The sequence below is a fragment of the Falco punctatus genome (genome assembly GCF_963210335.1).
Source record: "Falco punctatus genome assembly, chromosome: 2".
NCBI classification, from domain to species: Eukaryota; Metazoa; Chordata; class Aves; order Falconiformes; family Falconidae; genus Falco; species Falco punctatus.
The window spans coordinates 77,667,250-77,690,305 of NC_137581.1; the positions used below are offsets into that span (position 1 = coordinate 77,667,250).

The following is a 23,056-nucleotide window of genomic DNA, read 5'->3' on the forward strand; positions in this document are numbered from 1 at the left end:
ATCTGAATATACCATATATAGGGCCTTTTACATATGTTAGATAGTGTTTCTTTGTTTATCCTAAAATTGTGTGTGTCCAGATCCAGGTCTGGCATGTCTTTAACTGACCATTGGTGAGTTGTTTATAGCCAATGCAAAGCCTGTGCCCCATCTCTTGTCGTCTCATGCCTGTACTCCTTCATGCTGCATCCTGTGTCTCCACTTCTCAAGGCCTCTGCTGTCATATAAGGACACTATTTCTTTATGGGACATCATCATTTTGGAGTCGTAAATACCTCATTCTGTATAGACAGAAGTAGCAAGCAGTTACTTCACTTAAATCTATGGCTGTACCACACGAAGATGAACAAAAGTAGAACAAATTAGCCGTAGACACCTGGTCAATTACAGTAATTATTGTCACAGTTAAACCAAATAAAAGAAAGCTGCAGGCAAGTGAAACTGCAGTTCAGCCTGAGCAAGGCTCAAAAGCCTCAGTCAAGCTTTGCAGCCTTGGTACCAAGCTTATGGCCTGTGACTAGTAATGGCAATACAGTAGTACAGGTCCACACAGTTACAGTTCAGGGACAGATGGGTTTGCTCAGGGCCTCTTAGAAGAAGTTCAAAGCTGGGAAAGAAAAAATTCCCCAAAGGTGGTAGGTACACAGTCATCTTTCTCTCATGCAGCAACAGGAAGAGGCAGAGTATGTTATTCACTGGCATGTTGAGGTGGTGGTTTCTTTCAACACAAAGGAAATAAAGGGGGGTTGAGGCTTATTGGAGCAGTGTGCTGAAAGCAAGGAAAGAAGGGGCTTCACTAGCCTCTCTCTTGTTAAACCCTACTAGCTTTGGCTTACAAGGATCACCAAGAGCATGTAGAGGTTGTGCTGAGCAGCATCAAGCTCTTGAGACCCAGCACACAGACAAGGTCACTGATGGCACATCTTTACTACAAAGTCTGTTCTTCAATGTCATCGGCCACCTTCCAGCTGTATCTTTTTATTTCCCTTTCCTACCACTAGGATCTGACTGCCACAGCTATCTGCCCACAGACTTTTCTTAAATTCCCACATGCACCTCTGAGATATTCAAATTAGTTTGTTTCCTACAGCTTGGGAAGCCTAGATATGGATAAACATGTAATTATACCATATGTGCTGAAGTCCACACATTTAGCAAAGTACTTAGGCATATATTTCTATGGAATTAATCTCAGTGGAGAGTGTCACAAGCTTCTGTGCCTTGTTGAACAAGGTGATACATTAAGTACAAGTGAAGTACCTGCTCAAATCTGATGCTGAGCCAGGATCTTAATTGGTTGAAAACCTACAGCTCAGCCTTGAGTCTTTCTTTCTAGAGGAAACCCTTTTCGCTGGACTGAGATGAGTCATTGCTCCCTGAGTGCAACTGTGCTCACTGCAGTCAAATAATATAAAAATCACCAGTCATGAGGGCACAGTTTGCTTCTGGTTAAACCAGTAACAGTTGTAAATCATCATTCATATCTAGAGAGCTACACTAAAATAGAACAGAGTCTAGTTCAAATTCAGCTTCTTTAGGGAAAAATTAAAGGAGAGAGAGGGCTGGGAGCTGAACCTACAGACTACAAGGGCCAGAGGAGGATTCCTGGGTAGGAAACTGGCTGCTCATGGCTTGGGCAGGTGTACTCTATGCTGGGTAAAAAGCTGGGTGGACGGCTGAGCCCAAAGAACAGCAGTAAATGGAGTTACACCCAGGTGGCAGTCAGTCACAGGTGCTGCTCCCCAGGGTCAGTATTGGGGCCAGTTCTGTTTAGTATATTTATTGATGATCTGGACTAGGAGATTGAATGTACCCTCACTAAGTTTGCAGATGACACCAAGCTGGGTGGGAGTGTTGGTCTGCTTGAGGGCAGGAAGGCTCTGCAGAGGGATCTGGACAGGCCGGACGGATGGGCCAAGGCCAGTTGTATGAGGTTCAACAAGGAGAAGTGCTGGGTCCTGCACCTGGGTCACAACAACCCCATGAAATGCTGCAGGCTGGGGCAGAGTGGCTGGGAAGCTGCCTGGTGGGAAAGGCCCTGGGGGTGCTGGGTGACAGCCAGCTGAACATGAGCCAGCAGTGTGCCCAGGTGGCCAAGAAGGCCAACAGCATCCCGGCTTGTATCAGAAACAGCGTGGACACCAGGACTAGGGAAGTGATCGTCCCCCTGTACTTGGCATGGGTGAGGCCGCACCTCCAAAACTGCGTTCAGTGTTGGGCCCCTCACTGCAAGAGGGATGTAGAGGTGCTGGAGCGTGTCCAGAGAAGGGCAGCAAAACTGGTGAAGGGTCTGGAGCACCAGGCTTATAAGAAGTGGTCGAGGGAACTGGGGCTGTTTAGTCTGGAGAAGGGGAAGCTGAGGGGGGATGTTGTTGCTCTCTACAGCTACCTGGCAGGAGGCTGTAGGCAGGTGGATGTTGGTCTCTTCTCCCAGATAACTAGCAACAGGACAAGAGGAAAAAGCTTCAAATTATACCAGAGGAGGTTTAGATTGGATATTAGAGAAAATTTCTTTACTGAAAGGGTGGTCAAGCATTGGAAGAGGCTGTCCAGGGAGGTGCTGGAATCACTATCCCTGGAGATATTTAAAAATACCTCGATGCAATGCTTAGGGACATGGTTTAGTGGTGGACTTGGCAGTCCTGCGTTAACAGTTGGACTTGATGACCTCAAAGGTCTTTTCTAACTTAAATGATTCTATGAAATATGGCTGAAGAGGCACTGCCAAAAGAGCAGCGAGCCTTCATGCACTTCTCCAGTGCCAGACGTTAGGATACCCTTCAGAATAAAAACTCTTGAAAATCCACTTCTTAACTGTGAAGAAGAATTTGACAAAGACTAAAAGGAGGCTGTAGAATCAATGGCTTCTGAGAACTGAAGTACTTCTGAGTGGAATTCAGGAGCCAAGGTTATTTTACTTTTTTGATATCAAAGCATATTTTGGTACAAGTGTATTTGACAGAATCTAGATTAAGATGTAACTGATCTGAATAGTATTACAATGTTGTAGTATGGAAGATGGGTTAAGTTTTGAAAGGCAAAAGACACTGTATTTTGTTAGGCCCATATATACCTATATATGCAGTTATAAATACAGAAATGGCATGGATGACAGAAAAAGTAGCAGATGTCCGTCTTCCAAAGCTTATTTTTAACCTGGCAGTGATGCTTTTCACTTCATGAGTTATTGCACTGTGTGTGGTTTTCTTATGTTGTTAGAACAGTGTCCTGTTTCTTCCCAGATTAAACGGTGTATCAGGACTGACTGAAAAAGTGTTGTGTACCTATATAGTATATTATCTGAAGTTTGTTAACTTCTGTGGTCAGGCATGGCATAAGGGCAGTGGGATCCTTGCAGGGCTCTTTCTTCACACTCCTGTTTGGCAATTGCACAGAGAAAAGGGAAATAACTTTCAAGCCCAAACTAAATTTCAGAAATCTTTAAAAACTCCAGTGCAATCAAGTAAAGGAAATCTTTCTGAATGTGCACCACTATTACTTAGGCAAGAAAGCTCCTGAATCAGTATTGCAGATTGCAGGAAACTCTAAACATCTGTGTAATGTAGACTCTAAGTGGAACTGAAAAGAACACAACCTGGGAAAATGCCTAGTCAAACCACCCAGACAACCTTATCTGGGCTCCCTCTGGTGCTGCCTTAGGCAAGAAAACAGAACCCCCAGGCAACTTTATCCAGCCATCACTAAAAAGTCTTGTTTCATTAGTTACAGTCTAGTGTCATTACTACAGCCTGGGGAAAGCATACCCTGGGGAAAGGCACTGGGCTGTTTTAAGGTTTGCTGGCCTGTGCTTTCACTCTAAGTCTCCAACAACTGCTTCTGCTTCTAAATAGACTTAGCTTCATTAAATGTAGCTGAAATGTTTATTCCGTCAGGGTCTGCGCAGGGCACCTGAGGTTTCTTCATATTGCCTTGTCATACTATATATATATATATATGTATTTAGTAGCCATACCCTGGGATATAACAGGTTGGAAGGAGCTGAAGTGCAGCTCCTGTCCAACACTCCTTCTTTGGAGGTAGACAACTATTATTGTGAAAGAGGGAAAAGTCATCTTTGCTCCCCAGAGCCCTTCCTCCCCGCTTTTCACAGTCGACAGCCTTACTGGCCCTTCCATTTTTTCAATAAGCCAAATTCACTGCTTTCCTATTTAGCTTCGAGATGGGGGTCTCAGTCGGCTGCCTCCTCTCTGCTTCCTGCTGCCAGCTTCTTCTCTCTCCAGTGTGCCATAGGCTTAACCTCTCTCAGTTTCTATTACCTTCCATAAAAGAAAAGGCTCGTGAGCTGCATTTGTCCCTCTCACATACTCACAGAGACATTGGCATTAAGATTACAACTCTGCATTGATTGTCCGGCTAAAGAGGACCCAGCAGCCTTGAATTCCTTATGAGTTACCTCTTTGAAAATGGTCCACAATTTAAAATATCCTAAGGGGTTTCTGCATCCCAGGCTCTGAAACCCCACTGTTGATCAGAACTGGAGAACCCCAAAGGATAGGACTTGGGTGGTAAATAAAGCAGGGGAAATTTGTAATCAAAAAGCACAAAATTCTCTTTACTTTCCATATGCTAAGGAGGAAAAAAAGGCAGGGGGGAAATGTTTCCTTCTGCCTTGTTGTAAATGTGTCCTAGTGCGTGAATGCATCAGTTACTCCAGGCACAAGTTAAAAGAGGGGTTGAAAATATAAAGCCTATAATGGATGTCTAGACTCAGAATCACTCCCAACACCTTAATATTACTGCCCATGTATGGGAACAAGATGCGTATGTCCACATTCATTTAGCAGCACATTCCTCCACATTTTCTATTTATTTTACTCCACACAAATGAAGCTCTCTAGCCACTTTACAGACATATAATTAGACAGTTCCCTTCCCTTTAAAACATTTTATGCCGAGGTGTCTCAAAAGGCATAGGACTCAGGCATGACTTTTATAAAAAGAAAAAAATTTGCTGACCACAAGCAGCAAATTAAAGTAATAGTTAAAAAATGAACTGTTAATTCAACCACATCTTCAATGGAAAATTCATATTACAATGAAAACACCAGCATATTTCTTTTTCCTTTGTGAGTTTAACTTGGAACATCACCACAGCTTTAAAACTGGATGAAAAGCAAAGAGTTTTGGAGTGAGAATTTCTAGCATCTGTTTTGCTATGGCAGCACTACAAGAAAAAAAGGGTCTTGTGTTAAAAGATAGCTGAGGATGTTTGACTCAGTTTTCTGACCTTGATCTTCATGTTGACACCTAGAAAATCTGATCACTATACCCTAATTTATTTTTTCTCAGTGCAAACTGTACTTTTACACTTTCTAATTATTTCTGGTATTATTTGAGAGACATTTCCAAGACCCTGGTATGACAGTCAAGTCTTGATTTTTTGCAAAAGGTTGCAGGGTGTATAGTTTGAAAGCTGTCAAATAAAATAAAAATTACACTACAGTTTAAACTGGCAATTGCATTCCCATCTCCCTTGCATGGTGCTGATTTATTCTGAGATAAAGGCCCAATTCACTACCTTCTGCCATAGCAGTGCTCACTCACCACTGAACTGAATGGCCTTTCATTCAGTCCCTATGATAACAGGCAGATCATGATGGCTTGATTCATGCAGGTCTGTCAGTGAATGAGCCAATGAACAGGATTTGTCTCCATACATTTGCAAAAAGCTGGTTAGATCCTCAGTTAAACTCTGAACCTCTAATTGCTGACGAAGGATGTAGGAACAGTGAGGGCAATTGCTTAAGGGTAGGAATTCATCCTATGATTACTTAACAGCTGACTCTGTATATGTTTTCAGGATTTTGCTCACTAAGAATGGTTAAAAAGTAGCCAGAATACAGTTCATACGTAACAGGAATCTTACTGTTGTGTTAAACATTGTGGAAGATTATGTTCTTGAACCAAAGATTTAATACCACAGTGGTTCCTGCTGCATCACAGACAGCTTTTGTACTTGCACATTGCAGGTTGTCGGATGAACAAGTGATGAATCTTGGCCCTTGTGATACCAGAAGTGATTTGTCATGTGCTTTCAGTCATAATTTCTACCATTGGCATAATATCTTCCAAAAAAACAAGCATAGATTTTGCTCTTTGGAAAACATAATGTAGTTTAATCAGTAAAAATACTACCAGATTTCAGTTGTCTGCTGCAGCCTCCTTTGGTTTCTTGAGTTTGCCTGCTAGGGTGTCACACTGGCACTGAGTTTTAGTTTTCACAAGAAGCAGAAGGAAGGGACTTTGTAACAGCCACTGCAGTTAATGGATTTGTCAAGAGTGTCTTTATGCTATAGCTATAGTCTCATTAAATGCCGTTTTAGCTGAAAAAAATTGCCCAGTGACTGAGACAAGGAGAATATAAGCAAATAAAAAGTTTTATTTGATAAAGGAGTGGACTGAGTAATTGATTTTATAACCAAGTGATCTATGGGAAAAACAATTGCTGTTGCTCAAATCCAAACAGGAAAGAATTCATTTCTTCATGTGTAAAACTGAGCCCCACTAACCACTCTCAAGTCAGACCACCACAAAGTAGGTTCCAGGAAATCATTTGCCTGGCAATCCATTTCCCTTCCCCAGTACAGGTGCATTAACAAGTGAAGTTATTTTTGAAGTGACTGGTATGCAACTCAACTAGGCTTGTAATTAGTTTAGAGCAACTCATTAGACACACAGGTCTGCTTCTGCACATAGCCAGCATTTTCCTGCTGTAACCAGCTAAGCCCTGAGTTCCTGCCTAGGCTAACAGAGGACTAGGCAATTTCTTTACCTATACTGCCACAAGGTTAATGTTCAGGTCAGTGTTTAGGTCGGGACACTTATGACACCCTTACAGAATCAGGCCCCCTCACAAGATGTACCTGTGATGCTTCATTTTAGTATATGGCAGTTTTCAACAGCCAGTTTGTGCAGGAGGGAGGAACACACGAGTTCATTGCTCAGCCTGCTTCTGCATGGTCTGGTATTATTCCTGAGGAGAGCCTTCTGTGACTGAGGAGAGCCACTCAGGTATCCCACTTCTTGAGGGAGAATATAAGTCAGCTGACAGCTATATAAACTACAGGCACCATCTCCAACCACTGCAAAAGCCTGGCCTCATTTGCACAAAAATAGTGTGTGACTGTGCTCAGAAGAGGTCTGCAAAAGGGTACTTCTGACGGCCTGAGCTCCCAAGGGCTAAATTTTGGATGCCCCCATAAGCACATTCTTTCATGCTGTCCAGTAAACCAGGGGTAAAGCAGCAGGACAGAGTAGAAAGCCCTTATCTCCAACAGGGCTACAGCAATTTCTGAGGCTACTTAGGTTTGACTCCAGAAGGGTTTGGATGACACCAGACTTCCAGATTTTAGGTGATTTCGCCAAGAAGAATGCAAAAGATCAGGGCTTCCCTTCCTGCTCTCTCCTGGAGAGCATGCAAGGGTGTTCTAATGGGTGCTTTTCCGAACTCCCTAACACCAGTAACAATCTCTGATCTCAGTTTTGGCTATACAAAGAAAACCAGATGCCTATCTGCAAATTAAAACTAGCCAATTGACCTGCTTCAAGCACGTAGCTCCCTTTTACACCTGCTTTCCAAACAGAACGGTGCAAATCTTGCCCCATCATGTATTGTGAGAAGTGTGAGAGACTTTCCTTTTCACATCTCTGCCCATTCAGACAGTGTTCACAGAATCAGGCAAAACAGTGACTGAGCCATCTAAGTCCTATGCAGAGAACCTAACAAAAGCATCACAAGGATCCATCGTTGGAGCTGCCCTGTGGTGTGAGAATCCACCACCGCTCCCTCCCCATATCCCACTGCTACTCCAGCCTGGACCCCCAGATGGAGTGATTGCCAGGATATCTGTGGCATCTTGCTTGGATCTGCCTGGGGGAGACACCATGAGTGCCAAAGGAGGTGGAAGGAGATGAAAACATGTATAAACATGTAGTGCATGAAATTCTGCAGTTGCCATGCTTTGACTTTGACCTTAGCTCTTTCTTTCACTCACATGTCCCTAACCATGTCTGAAGCGAGCTTTGCTGCCAGACCATTTTTGTTGTAATTTTTTTTTCCTATTACTGAGATGAAAATCAGCATACATCAATGTAGACACCAATATGCTTTCATATACATATTCTGTTTAATGTAACCTGAGGCACAAAATCTAGAAACTTTAACAAATTCCAAATTCTGCTGGCCCTAGCAGACCGCAAACTCCCTGTCTGTCTTTCCTAAGGAAAAGACTGTTTCAATAGATCTAAGAAGCTGCAAAGATCATTCCTTGGTTAACTTCGACATCTGAAAATCACAGGCATTTCTCATTTGACTTTTCAAGGTTATTGTAGCATGTACATTGTTCTATTTCCATAGAACTGTAAACACTGATCAGGTGTTTCCAACAAAAAGATCAGTTTTTATCTCAGAGTCTGTAGGGTCAGCTTTGACTATTGCACTGTACTAAAACAAAGGTAAGTGTTTGTCCCAGTTCTGCTAACAGGATGGCAAAATACTGCTGCTGTTTGCTGGAGAGTCAGCAAACTCTGAGAAAGAGTATGCTGGAACAGCTTTAATCCAGCCTCTCTGCATGGAGCTGTATTCCTCTGTGTGTGTATGCAGGTCTGTCTTGGGAGTGTGTGGTTTAGTTCAATGAATTAAAGTTATACATGTTGGATATAGAAAGAAATTGCATAGAAATGTAAATGACAGTGGAGAAATGTGGACTAGAAAAGCTGCATATGTTCTACAGGAGTAAAAGCAGTTCTCGAGTTTTTTTCTCCTTACTATCATCTCTGTGGTAAATTTTTAGTCCATTTAATTTACAGTACTCATAAGAAATGCCAACGGGCTATTTCCCTAATCCAGATGGATCAAAACTAAAGTGATACAATGTACTTGGAATTTTAATATCAAGGATAGAAACACTAAAACTTTACAAAGAATCAACATTGTAAACAACCCATGTTTTATGTATTCAATTTATCTGCTTAGTACAGACGCAGCATCTGTTTTCAGTGAGATGCTGCTTTTTTTCTTTTTCCTCCTAACTCGGCAGCTGGGATAAATGAAATAGTAGTCAAAGACCAAATTAACAGTTTGAGGGCCACAATTCTGCTGGAATGAGGGGAAGGGAGGACAGTTGAGGAGGACAATGACAGGAGGAATTGTAACCTCCAGATGTCCCGATAATAACTTCCAGGCACACAATCTCATAATGTGGTATGTATTATGCTCCACACTAGACCGCTCTATCTCAGGCAAGTTTCTTGCAGTGCTGCTAATTCTCCTATTATCCCTTTCCTCCCACAGTGCTGCAGAAAACAGATGAGTGAAGGAGAGGTTCCTCTGAAGCCACCACGCATCACCAGTGCTGGCAGCTCTCAACAAGACATGGGCCACAGTGTTGCGATAGGAATAAACCTGTCTCCCTCTGCTCTGTAACTGGAGAGCCAAGCATTTTGGCCTCAAGTCACGTTCTTAAGCTTCTCCCTGGATTCCAGCTTCCAAAATACCAAAGTATAAATTCTCTTCTTTCTTCTTTGCTCTCCAGCTCTCCGGCTCACCACCTCAACCTTCTCCAGCAGCCGAGAGCTAGGAAGCTGCAGGAGCAGTCAGGAACGGGTCCAGCTAGAAGAAACGACTGAGCTTCAGTAACCAGTGGGGCAGAAGGAAGGTGGGACGAGCTTCTCAGTCCTCAGCAACTGACTGCTGACACACTCAGGAGATGCCATTGGGAAGAGGAGCCCCTGTCTGCTGAGAAAAGCAAGGAGGAGGAGTGACCAGGAATAAATGGACTGGTGTGGAAAGGTATTTGTGGGTGCATGGCTGAGAGGAGAGAGTGAGGGGCTGGCATGACTGACAGTAAGGAACAGTGTAATGAGTTTAAATTACCTTCATTGTAATGAAGAAAATTAATCAGATTTTTAACCATCCCAATTGAAGTATTCAACCTTTTACCACACCAGATTTTCCTGACAGGAATTAGGGCTCTATCACAGCTTGAATAACCAAGTCTCTCTGTTTAAGTACCCTTTGTAGCCCTGCATTTTCTGTTAGAGGGTCTGAACCTTTCTTGCTCTTAGATGTCTCCATACTGCCAGAGAGGTGTAAAAAAAACGTGAGTGGAATTGAGAATAAGACCTGGAATATTCTTGATTTCCTTCTCTCAATAGCTGTGCAGCACTTCAGAGCACTTGTTGCTGGTTTTCACCTTAGGAAGGGTTATTTGTTTTAAGAGTAGCACACTGAAATGAGTTAAAGTGTATAATTCCACCTGACATTGTTGGGGAATTTGCAATACTTAATACAGCACCTACAGTCTGCCCCTGAAAAGTGCAGCCTAGTCCCCAACGGGAGGATCACCCTGCAAGGAGCTAGAACATTTTGGATGAGAAGTCCTGCACAAATGCAAGATGATAGTGCTGATAGTATTAACTACCTTGTACTCACACATTGCAGGGGTCGGAGATGACTGAATGATCTCAGAGACAGTATTGCAGTAACAGCTTTGCACGAAGAGGTCATTTAGAGATAAAGTGGCAGTTAATTCAAACCAGAATTTCAGACTTAGCTTTGCCTTTTTCCCCCTCTTTGAAGGAAATGAGAGGTGACACAATTGGACTAGATACACATTTTAGGCTTTTTCAGAAACCAGGATATTATTTACTGAAAAGATTGTAATAGTTCCAAGCTGATAAATGTAGTGTATTGTTTTTGGCATGTATATCAATTCTTAAAACAAATACTATTTACCAGAAATTTTGTAGAAGCTCCTTTGGACTCTCAACAGTCTATTACGTAAATATAGGCTTTGTAGCACTATAGGAAAACGTACATTTTTACAGAAGCTTTTCAAAGCTTGGCAACACCATCCAGCCCAACCTTCTTTATTGTATATCAAAGCTCTTAAGATTCATTTTTCAAGACTCATTTGCCAAAGTCCACAACACTCAGCCTACTCTTAACATGACAATAGGAGAGTGAGGGAGATAGAGATGTACTTTGATGAGCAAGTGTGTCAGGAACAGATATATAAAAATGAGAAATAGTCTGTAGTGAAGTAGTTCCAGAAACCAAGTAGAAGAAAGGACTCATTCCTTCTCCGACACCATGGTATCTGGATCACAGGAGGTGAAAGTGATCTGGTCTGCCAAGGAAAGTAGGAAAAGTTCACTTCTGGAAAGTACACATGCACACAAAACACATGCACGCAGAACACATGGCACCTAGTACAAATGAATGTATAGAGATTCACATTTTATTTACATATAGGTACCTATCTCAATGCAGATATAGATGTAGACTACACTTATTTTAATGTAATTTGCTTTCATTTCAGAAACTTCTGGCAACAGGTACAGTAGCTCTTTTAGATGGACCACTTCTCTCAGCCCTCTCTTTCTAGCAGCCAGCTCGTTTCATCTTTGCTAGAGCTCTGTGAAACACTTTACTTGCTGTGGAACTACAAATAAGGAAGGATTCACCTGCTTCAGAGTGTGTGCCCAAAACCAGAACTGGCAGGACATCTTGTAATGTGTTGCATCCAAATACTGTCTTGCCAATGCTGGAATTAAATTGTCTCACTCAGTTCTGATAGTTCCAGATTCCTGGAGGTTCAACTTATTGGAAATCCAGAGCCCTTTCCATGGCCTAAGCCTGATGGCTAAGCTCCAGAAAAAAAGTCAGTGTGGCTCATTGCATTCTTCTGGACAGAGAGGGTGTCTTTTTGGTCAGCCTATTTTGTCCAGCAGGAAGGAGAGCCACGTCAGAGCCCACTGTGTGGCCAGGGCCAGATGTTGCACTCTTGCTGTCCAAAGCAAGCCAGACTCCATCACCCAGGTGGGAACTCAGGCTGTCCTCTGACACAAAGTCACCTGTGTAGCTCTGTGAGCTGCCTGCATGGAGTCTGTGTGTCCCCCACACCTGGCTCAATACCATCTTATCCATGTTATTCAGTGGAAACCTTATGGCTTCAGTCAAGGTACAGGGCTTTCCTGCATCTGTTCACCTGGGGAAAGCACCTCGAACCACCTGTGTCCAAGTACAGGACTGTGTTAAAGGATAGCTCTTGGAGGCAGTCCTCTAAGGTGGGTTTTGGTGACTTTTCAGGCCACTGAATTGCAAGGATGAGGAAATCTCACCACAGATCAGCTGTGATATATACTCAACAAAGTGACAAAAAACAAAGTGAAGGAAGTTAATGGAAAGTACGCATAGTTAACAACAGTCTAGAGGAGCAATAAAACAAGGCAATATGGGGAAAATGTAAACAAGCCAAGGCTGAAGTGAAACAAAAGAAGTAAAAGTATCCTGCAGAAAATTGAGCTCTGAGGCTAGACAAGCAGGGAGAGATCTGAGGGAAGATCAAGAAAGCAAGGCACAAAGGGCAGTGTGCTAAAGGTTAATTTCTGTGGAAATGCAGTTGAGCCAATAACACCAACAATTAGAGGGGGGAAAGAGTGGTGAACCACATACCACAAAGGTGAAGTAAATATCAAGGATGTATTTTGAAGCCTGCCTTAGCCAGCCTTAGAAGCTTGCAATCCACCCTGCAATGCAAACATAGTAGACACTCCTGAATGGGCTCAGTTCCTTCATCAGAAAACTATGCTCCAAGAAAGAGTTAAAAGCAGATGTCCTCCAAGAAGAGATAAATATCACAGTTGGCCTTTTAGGGACAAACTCTGCCAAAGCAGAAAATAAAAAAATATCTGAAAAGGTATATTGGAGCAAGTGGAAGTTCAAGGTAGCTGAATAGAGAAAATAGTTGAATGAACCCCTGATGAAAAGAGTTGCTTTCATTCCAAGCAATCCAGAGGTATGAGTTGATTGTCCTGGTGAAATCAATTGTCAACATGCTGCAGTTAGCTGCAGAGTAGGGGGAAGAGACAGTGTGACTTCAAATCAGGGTATGTTGCAGTAGACAAGGTATCAATACTCCAGCAGTACATGGAAAAGTACGGAGGGTGGAGACACTCCACTGTGACTCCAGTCACTGTTTCTGCTGGATTCATCACAGCATTCAGCTGAGATATATTGTGGGAAGCAGGAGAAATATAGGGTGCTCCGCATAAATGCACTGATAAAAGCTGTGTGCGAGCTCCTACACAACAGTGTCATAAGGCCTTATGGGCATTAAGAAATTGCTTCATATAAAACTTTAGTGAATGACAAAACAGTATGAATTCACCATCGTTCTTTTTGCTTTTAATCAGGTATTACAAATACTAGATGTATTAGAGAACAAAGCCACAGATGGTCTGATGTTAAGGTCCATGTGCAGGTGTAATTGAATATCTGACACACATTCTTAGATAGCATACAAAACCGGAGGAATTATTTAATATTAATTGTCATGTAGATTAATTGTTGCAGCTAGGAAAAGGAAGTTATAAAACAAGCAGATTATTTTGTGTTCCTTGTAAACTTCATCTTTGCTAGTCATTCTGTTGTGTTTGAGATTAAAAGTATTGCATTAAAGCATTATATTTAATGTCAAATACTACTGTATCAAGACAGCCTGTGAACAGTATGTTTTTGTGGACTGAAAAATACAGTCAAGGAAAGCAGATAATCAGGCACTCAAAGGCTGAAGTTGGAACAATAGTAGACGTAAAGTGCAATCATTTGAAGACAAATGAGGAAAGTGAAAGGAGGATAAGAGGTGAAATCAAGGCATGGGAACGACTGAATCTGAAAAGATTATGATGGTGGGAATACTGCAGAAATCAAACAGATAACAGAACACCAGAGATAGTCATGCAAATTCAGCCAAGGTCAGTTCAACAAGAAACAGACTGAAAGGGTTGGTCTGAATGGTTCCAGCTAAGCAGGCTGACGCACTATGCAGGGATGTAGCCAAACTGGACTCAGTGGAGGAACAAGTCCCCAGACAGGGACAAGCAGCAGTGCTGCTCTTTTCCCCATATCTGCTGATAGCCTGGGAGATGCAGAGAAAGAAGGAATTTAAAGAATCATTCATGATTGCCTGCAAAAGTTTTGATGCATAAATTAAGGCTTCACTGTAACTTGTTTGGTCTTCTGTACACTGGTTGTGATGTTTTACTGAAGCCATCCTATCTGTTTCCAGAAAGCCTATCCCAGATTTTCATGCAGCTTGTACCTTAAAATCTGTGACTGAAATCCCTATAAGACTAAACCATGTGAGATGAACATAGAACTGAATATTAACCAACTGTTCAGCAGTATTAAAGGAAGATCATATGGCAACCAGATTTTCTCTACCAGCAACTTGGCACCAAATTAAGCTGTAACCTGGAGGGTGTGTATCCTCATAGAGTAGACCTACTGAAACAAATACATTTGCACTCCCAGAGACCTTTTGGCAGCTCTAGTCTGTATTGCGGCCTGTAAGGAGACTGGCTTTTCCTGTCTGTACAGTACCTTTCATACATATTTTCCATGAATGATAAAATCATGAGAATGTGGGGGGGTATATGAGGCCACCTGGGCACTATGTCTAAATAGTAGACATTCTTTTGTTTTGGGATTGGTTTTGGCTTTAAGTGCTGCCCATCATCTCTATCCTAACGCATAGTCTGTGGTCTTTAAAGCCCTGAGACTGCATTTTCGAGCATGGGTACCTATAGTTCAGCATCTATGCCCATCTTTTAAGGCTCCTTCAAGTGTCTTGAAAAATCCAGAGCATCTAGTGCCCTTGGCTCTGACTTACCCAGCCTTTTAGGAAACCAGCTAACATGGCAGTGCATGGGAACATGCACCCTTTTACTTCTTAATGAACTGCTTGAGAAAAGCAAGTGTCTCATCTAACAGACACCCGAAGGGACAAAATACAGTTTCCTGTCACAGGTTTGTCACGTTGCCATGTTTTGAAGACTGTATTTAACATCATTTGTCAATAGCTGTTTCTGTAACCCAAGTGTTCCTGATGTGAATACGGTAGTCAGCAATTATCTTTAGAGAAGAATTTTGCTCGGTTCAGTACCTCCCAGTTAAATCTCTCTTCTCTTTACCTGCTGCCATTTGCAAGCTTAAACAGTCCTTGCAAAAGTTGAAATCAGGAGAGCTCTGATTTGTTTTTCATGCTTTTCATTTTCTGCTTTACATGATGGATGGTAGGATTTATTATAGCTCAGAGGAACAAAGAAGTTGCTATACAATCTGCCCCGGGGAAGCCATGCTGGCAACAGCCAAAACATAACAGCCACGGTCCCTGAAAAGATTTTGCTCAGACTTTCTGAAAGAATTCACCTTTGGGGCACGGAGCAAGCATGGAAAAATGCAGCCCCAAAGGTCAGCATTTTGCAATGCTTATGGTATATGAAAACAGGAGGTTGCGATGGAAACTGTGGTGCAATCACAGTGACAATGGGTGCAGCCAGCACCCCTGTGCCATCATCTTCTCACAAAACAATCATTTTCTTCCCCTGTAATATCATGGATTATATTTTACTTCCTCTCAGAGTTGAGTTCAGTAGATTAAATGATGGCAACTCTGCTTTCTACAACATTTAATCTTAAAGTTGAGGCTTTTTAGCACTGTCTGGACAAATGTTTGCCCTTTGCTTTTGGAAGACCACTTTCCTAACCTTTTCGTAGTAGGGATGCCATGATCTATGTTGGTGATAGTAAGCCTGGGGGTAGTCTTTGTACATACACCGTGTACTGAAAATTCTTTACCCTTCCCTTTATTACCTTCTTTTCATGCACTTTAGTAGTGTCATACGCTCTGCCAACAACCTCAGTAGTTGTTTGTAGGTTCGCTTCATAATCTTTGATAAAGTATGGAAAAAGTCTACGCTTCCTTTCATTCAAGCCAGCAGTTATTTTCCATGAAGACATTTAAAATGCACAGTTACTTGCTTAATTTGTTCTGCCTTTTTAGTACTGCTTCCTGAGAGGCCATCTAGTCTTGGCATCTGAAACTGGTTAATAGTAATGCCACGTTTTTATCCTAAAGAATCACAGGTTTGTACAGCTCAAAGAAATTCGGTGAAGAAAGTACATAATGTGTATTTTCAAAAGGCTTTTATTGCTGCCTATTCCAAGTACTTCTCAAATCACTCCAAAGCAGAGCTCCATTAAAATATCGCTGAGTTTTAAAGGTAAGGAAAAAGACTAACCTACCTGCTGTGGACTGCTATGAAATGTGTTTCAGAACTAGAGATTGAGGCCCCATGGTGGAAAATTCAGAGCGGACTCTGCAGATTCAGTGACCCCAAGAAACTGAAATCTGACTAGGAGAGATTTCCCTTTCCCTTGCTGTCCTTCAAAGTGTGCTACTGAAGATATGTGACAGGATATAGCTAGGAGGTATGCATATGCAGGTTTTTCTTTGACTGAGGAATGTTCTTTGTGCCAGAGAAAAAACATCAATAGAAGAAGGGATGCAACAACTGAGAAGCTGGGGCTTTCCAGCATTTTCCAGAAAGATTTCTGGTCATCAGGACAGCTCTAACTAGGGAAATTCACACTTGAGGAGAAGCCACAGGCACACCGAGGGGACCAACCATCATGGGTCAAGTGGAGGAAAGTGCTAGATCAGAGAAAATTGTCTCTCTTTTTTTTGAGTCAGTGGTTCTCACAGCTGACTGCTTTCAGCCCTGTTTCTCCCAACATCCCCTGGAGCAGCTCTTCTGGACCATAACCCTGGGCCATTTCTTAGGCCAGATATACTGCTTGTAGCTAAGAGCAATTTTCAGGATTGGGTCTTGCAGAGCTTAGCTCTCCATGACTGTGGATCTGATCCTATTGCAATAAAACCAATGTCATGTTAAAGCTACAACCTGAGTGACCTGGAAAGCTGTCTGATCTTGCTTTCGTAAGAATGAGCATAGAAGTGCTACAGGAAGCATCTTTGCCTGCTGGGGTGTTACCAGCAATGTGAGCAGATCATCCGTATGGATAGCTTTATGCATCCTGCTGTCTCATGATGTGGCAAACTGAGCATGCACCCACCACAGTGTTTCAGAAAGCGAAGTCATGTGGCCCAGTTCCAGGAATCTGAGCTGAATTTTGACTGCTTCGGACATTTTGGCCAGATTCACGGGGGAGGGGAAGTTAAAATCCCTCTTGGATCTGAAGCCTATTGTAATTTTCACTCTAGTGTAGAAAGTCAGCTTGGATTTGAATTCCTGCTTGTGAATCTGCCCTGACTCTGGGCTAGAACCAAAACCGGAGGATGTTCATTTCCACAGCTGGGGAGAAGGCAGCCAAACATGCCTGGGAATGAGTGTCTTTTCTCAGGAGGCTGCTTTTTCTCCAGAGCTTTCTGCTACCTGGTAATCCTTTTGACATCTTGGGCAGTAACTTGTCAGTACTTTTGTCATGAAGAAGTGACACCCCTAGGCAGGTGCTTAAATTTGGAAGCCGAGGTTTGCTGTCAAAGTCCTTCCATCCCCAGCAGGACAGCAGTTTTGCTGAGGCTTTGAAACCCCAAGCCAGTTGGATGAAGAGCAACCACCTCCCCTAATGTGAACAGATAAAACACATCTCAGCAACTGCAGTCCTCTCAGATCCAAATTACTTGGGGTGAACTTGAAGCTTTTGAAAGCATTAACTGCTGCAGTAACAGGGTTTCCACAAAGGTCACTGCTTGCTTCATTGAGAACAGAGCTGGGCCCTCCTCAGCCAGATCCTTCCGTGTGAAGCTCATCAAGTGGAATAAAACCCCATTCCAATTATATGTTTTTCATGTGCACGAATCTTCCTTTGGAACGACGGTCTCAGCCACAACCTCTCATAATGCAAAGAACACATGGCGGAGTGCTTGTACGCAAACCACCACTTTAAACCGTAGCAGCCTAGGTAATGTGCTGTGAATTCCTTGGTGCAGATGCTGTTGCAATGTCAACAAAGAGGCAACAAAAGAAAGAGGATGGAAAAATGTGTATTGACTGTCCTAAGAGCACATAATGCTGTGAGAGCATGGTTTCTGATTTCGCTGGAATGTGAAGATTCATGTGCCCCTTAGCATTCATGTGCTTGGAGAATTGCATTTCCTACAGCACCTTCAGGTCCTATGTTTTACCTAATCGCATGGGAATTTGTGTAATGAACTTTAGCCCTTTCAATTCTTTTTTTTTTTATCAAGAACCTGATCAATAAGAAGCAGATGAATGGTTTGATTTACAGTTTAGATGAATAGTTCATTGCACAGGGCAAAAAAACAAAAAATAGGAGAATATCTTAAAGCAATTCGAGAAAACATACAGTAAAGAGAGCGCAAAGTCACAGGAGAGCTTCTTTGTGTTTAACAAGAACCAGTTTTGGATTAAATATTTGAATGTCTCTTATTCAGTCTTCTGGTTTGAAAAGTATGTATTTCTATTTCCACGCAAGAAAGTCACTGAAACCTTAGCTGCAGGGTGTCTTCTAGTAAGTTCATGAACAGGAAAATAATTTTAAAGTTAGTTTCTTACTTTTAAAATCAAATTCTTTCATGTGCATAACAATGTGTGGCTTTTTTACCCTTTTTAGTGAATGTACTTTTAATCCTGGACATGTCACATACTGAATGACAAGGTGTAATTCAAATAATTCTTGACAAAATGGTATTTGGGATTAGTTCTGCATTGTGTGTTATACTTTGTTATTGTTAATATGAAGTGGACAGTTTCTGTTGCATTGGTTTTACAGTACTTGCTTTCAAATGAAGACACATTTTGAAGTAATAAGCCCATGGACAACTTAGGCAGGACTCCTGCCAGCTTTTCACTCACCCTTCTGCTTACTGAAAGCCTTGCTATTATTGATGCAGTTTTTCAAAAGCCTACAATAAAAATAGAAAAAAATAACTTGTGTAGATGAAGGTAAAAAGCCAGCTGGTACATGCAGAAAACATTAAGTTCTATCAGTTTAGTACTGAAATATAAAAGCAGTGTTTGGGCTGCAGGACTGAAATGGCTGCAGAATGCAGAGCACCACGAATCATGGCAGAATAGTTCTGGCCTCCAGCCAGCAGAACTGAACACTTTACGAAATTGTTTTGACTTGGAGGGTGCACTAAAAATAAAAGCGCTATTACAAGAGATAATTTTTTGTGCTTTTCCTTCCCATCTTTTTTGCATTTGTTCTAAGGTTTGGCTGTACTATTATCCCAGTGTTACAGAGGGAGTCTGAGTCCTGAGAGATCATGTATGCAACAGTGTCCAGTCACCAGTGTGATTCCTCTGGGAGCTGTGCTCCTCAGTACTTCTAAGAATCTGCGCAGGAGTAGACAAGGCTCAGCTTTACACAGATATGTACATAAAGTACAAATAGGTGTTCAGCGGTTCTCAGGTGACATCTCTGCTCAGGACATTTTAACCTCACTTTGCAGAAGGTCCATTTCTAGTCTTGTGTCTGGTTTTATATACCAATCCCAATTGCTTTATATCCTGTGTCTAATTTTTAAGTCATGAATTTGGGGCTCACAGAAACAAAGGAGAAGAGAGAGTGCCAGTGTCACTGTTGCTGTGGCTTTTCCCCATTCTCACTGCAGACATCCTCATGAGCTCTCCACACAGGTCACACTCCACATGAAAAGCCCAAAGAACTTTTTCAGTAAAAGAACTAACTTTCTGATGGAGGTTAAGTTGGAGGTGCAGATCTGATGTGTAGGACTAACTTTACTGCCAGGGATTCTAGTTTTATTGTCTCTTTTCCTAACTTAAATTTAACCAGAGCCAACATAAGAACTGAAAATGCCCTGAGCAAGCCCCTTATCATCATGGGATTTCCTGCTCAGCTTTATTGATTGAAGAATTTTGGATAAGTATTTCAACTTATCTTAGCCAAACTTTTGAACTCTTACCTGTTGTTGCTGTAAGGAGGCAGATTCTTGAGCTTCAGTACTGAGGTAAAGCTGAAGAAAGAACACATGAGTTTACGTGTTTTGGAGGGCATGAACTAACAAATTAGTTTCTTCTTTTGGCCCACCTCAGCAGCAGTGTGGGAACCATCCTGGAGCATGTGGTCACCTGCCAGTAAACACTTGACTGAGATAGTTTGCTGGTAATAAAGGAGGAGTCAGAGCTGAGCAGGGACAGCTATTGGCAGGCTGCTCACTTGGGGTAACCCATGTCCTGCTTTTCCTCTGCTGGCCATGCACTCCTCTCACTGAGCTCCCAAACTCAGGTGGCCTCTAGATGGGGTGTCTCAGATTGTTAGACTGGCAGAAAAGTAACCCTGCAGAAAGGAACAGACACATGACACTTTCTGTCTGGTTTAGCAGCCTGACGGGATTCACTGAGAGGTTTGTACAAACAACCAGAGACGGTGCAAAGTTGGGGAAGAGACAGCACAGTTAAAGCAGAGAGAAAATGGGGGGATGAGAAATTTGAAGACCGTTTTACATGTCCATAAGCAGTGTAGCCAACTCAGTCATCTTCTGGAGCCTCTTCACAGCTTCCTGGGAGACAGGTTTTGTAGTCATCATTTCGTCCTCAGAGCCCTGATCACCTGTGAGCTCTCTGCTGAATGGATGAATGGAAAATCGTGTTCAAAGAAAGGTATTTACATTTTCAAGTCAAGCGTGCAAAGCTGGGAAATGCTCATACAACTTAAATTCTACCCTCTGCTCTGCTGGTCTGTCTTCTGGAATGGGATAAGAATCCACAGGGTATTAGCAAAACAGTACAAAAATTTAAAACTGAACTGTAGTGTGGTTGCACAAAATGTGAAATGCATCGTTCAGAGCATATCCTCATATTACGCTCTCCCAACCACCCTTCACACTGCAGATGATTTCACAAGCACCATGTTGCCATGGATGCTGATTTGGGGGATGTATGGGACTAGCACATGAGAATATTCATATTCAGTTATGATTTGGGCAGTTTCCCAAACTTTGTCCGAAGAAAGAAGAGGAAAGGTGCAGTTGGGGGGGTTTAATAATGTATAATTCAGTTACAGCTAAACATAATTTAATCAGATAGCGAAAAAGAGTTTCTAGTATAGGTGCTTTATCCCATGACATTGCAGAGGGCTCTGCAAACAAAGGAGCTTCTCTGAAAGGAGAAGAAGACATTCACAAGCATTTTATATATATATATCTATATATATACAATGAAAACTGATAGGAGCTGTTGCCATCTCCCTCATAGTAAATATAGAGAAAGAGATACCAGTGCAACAGGTTCATGGATCTGGGGAAGAATTCAAGTCGTGTGAAATTCTTTAGTCTCTGGCAAAGGGAAAAAAAATCACATCTAACTGTTATCCTTTTAAATATAAAACAGCTGCTGCCTGCTGGCACTGCCTGAATGCCTACACAGCTGACCACTTGACGGCAGAATTCCAGCCTCTAGTTTCCTAGGGTTGCATATCATGACATTATTAATGTCTGTTAATGGCATTTAAATGTCTGTTTACCAACACTGCTGAGGAAAGGAGAGATTTTGTTTTTGGTAATGCGTTCTCTGTGAATTTGAGGTGGTCAGAATTTTTTTAGTAAACAATTCATCGTGTGTTGATCTCCTCTTTCCCACAAGTGAGAAGGAATGAAGTTAACCTGGCATCGGTTGGACCATGGGATGTCCCTGCGGGTGATGCTGAGCTACAGGTGTATTGGACTAGCTTAATGAGATATGTAATTCCTGGAAGCAGTATTTCTGGGAACATGGACACAGAAGAATGATATACAAGGGCTATCACATTAACCTTTCTAGTACTGCAGTGACCTCTCCTTCACTGCTGCTGTTTGCATTCAGTTCAGGGAATCCCATCAAATACCAAGTGGTACAAACAGCAGTGTACAGGCTTTACAGATGGCAAACATCCACATGTCTTCTTCGATGTGTTCAGGGTGCTGAACCTTCCCCAATTCAAATCATCACTCTCTGTGCTTTCTGCATCTAGGAAACGAGCAGAAAGGCACTGAAGCAAACCCAGAGTAAGTCATCAAAGGAAAAGAGTGTTGTGGCCAAACAGATTGGAAACTTTGGTGGTCAGGGATTTCAGCTGCGTCCGTGGCTGTTACAGCTCAGTGTGTTACAACCATAGTATGAATTTGCTTCAGATGAGTTTCAGCCTCCCTTTTGCCAACAGGAAAGGGGTAATCAATACTGTTGACTTTTTGTTCTTACTCTTTTCTTAGCATTATACAGCCACTTGTAACCTTATTTATTTAGGCAATAAGGCCTTTGAGGGACTTTGATCAACCTGGCTAAAGTTCCGTCAAAGATTAACTGACGTTCTTTAAAAGTACATCAGTTTCCTCTTAAGCAGGTATTTGCTTACCACGTAACTAGGTGTTGAGTGCAACGTAGTTATAAAATTTGCCGGGCTCAGCTGTAGGTTTCCTTAAGACATACTGCTGACATCACTGAGTCTCCTCTCAGACTATTTTTTTTTTCTTCCCTCTCTCTCTCTCTCTCTCTCTCTTTCCCCCTCCCTCCCTCTCCTCCCTCCCTCTCTCCAGTTTCTTTATTCAGGTAATTCCAACTCAGACTTATTCCAACTTGTTTTTGACTGACAGTGAGGGAAGAGAGACTCTCTGAGGGTTGTGTTTTGTTTTGGTTTTTTTTTAACCATGCACACATGCTTTGTTGAAAAGACATCCAACCTTTTATAAAAAAGATTGTTTGACTTGTCATGACGATAACATCTAGTAAGGAATCTGAACATTGCTCTTTTACAGGTAAGAGGTATTTGTCAGAAATGCATACATGCTTAACAGTGCTTTGGAGACTGTGCGGAACTGAAAGCTAATGAGTAGGTTCTTTTCCTATTTTCCTCTTATATTAGTAATTTAAGGATTTAGAAACTGTCTGTAAAAGAAAAATGTATATAAGATTATGCCTTCTTGTGAACTTTGAGATACGGGCATTTTAGCAATGATAAAGCAAAAGCTGTCATGGTTTGGTCTTTCCACTGATGCAAGCTACTGAATGTGAGGTTTGTAATGTATGTGGCTGATATTTTTATATGTTGGGGAGGGTGGCAGATGCTGAACCTATCTCTGTAAATGTTTGACTGCCAGAGGTTTTTCCTTACAGAAATCTGTAGTGCTTTTTAGGGTCTTAGAAGCATACCTTTCAGTCAGCTCTGGTTCTTTTTTTCAGTGCAGAAATAAGTTTTCATTGACATAGT

At 42.1% G+C, this 23,056-nt stretch overlaps 1 protein-coding gene across 2 annotated transcripts in view; it reads left to right on the top strand.

The window, feature by feature from the left end:
- KCNJ15 (potassium inwardly rectifying channel subfamily J member 15) overlaps nucleotides 1-23,056 on the top strand; it is a 69,337-nt gene that overhangs the window by 22,636 nt on the left and 23,645 nt on the right. Inside the window, exon 1 of one of the 2 annotated variants that reach the window (XM_080376654.1) lies at nucleotides 1-22,604. This exon is cut by the window's left edge and continues 22,636 nt beyond it. The gene's annotated coding sequence lies outside the window, so the exon portion shown is untranslated. The remainder of the gene's footprint in view (nucleotides 22,605-23,056) is intronic. The other variant, XM_080376655.1, reaches the window with a different exon arrangement.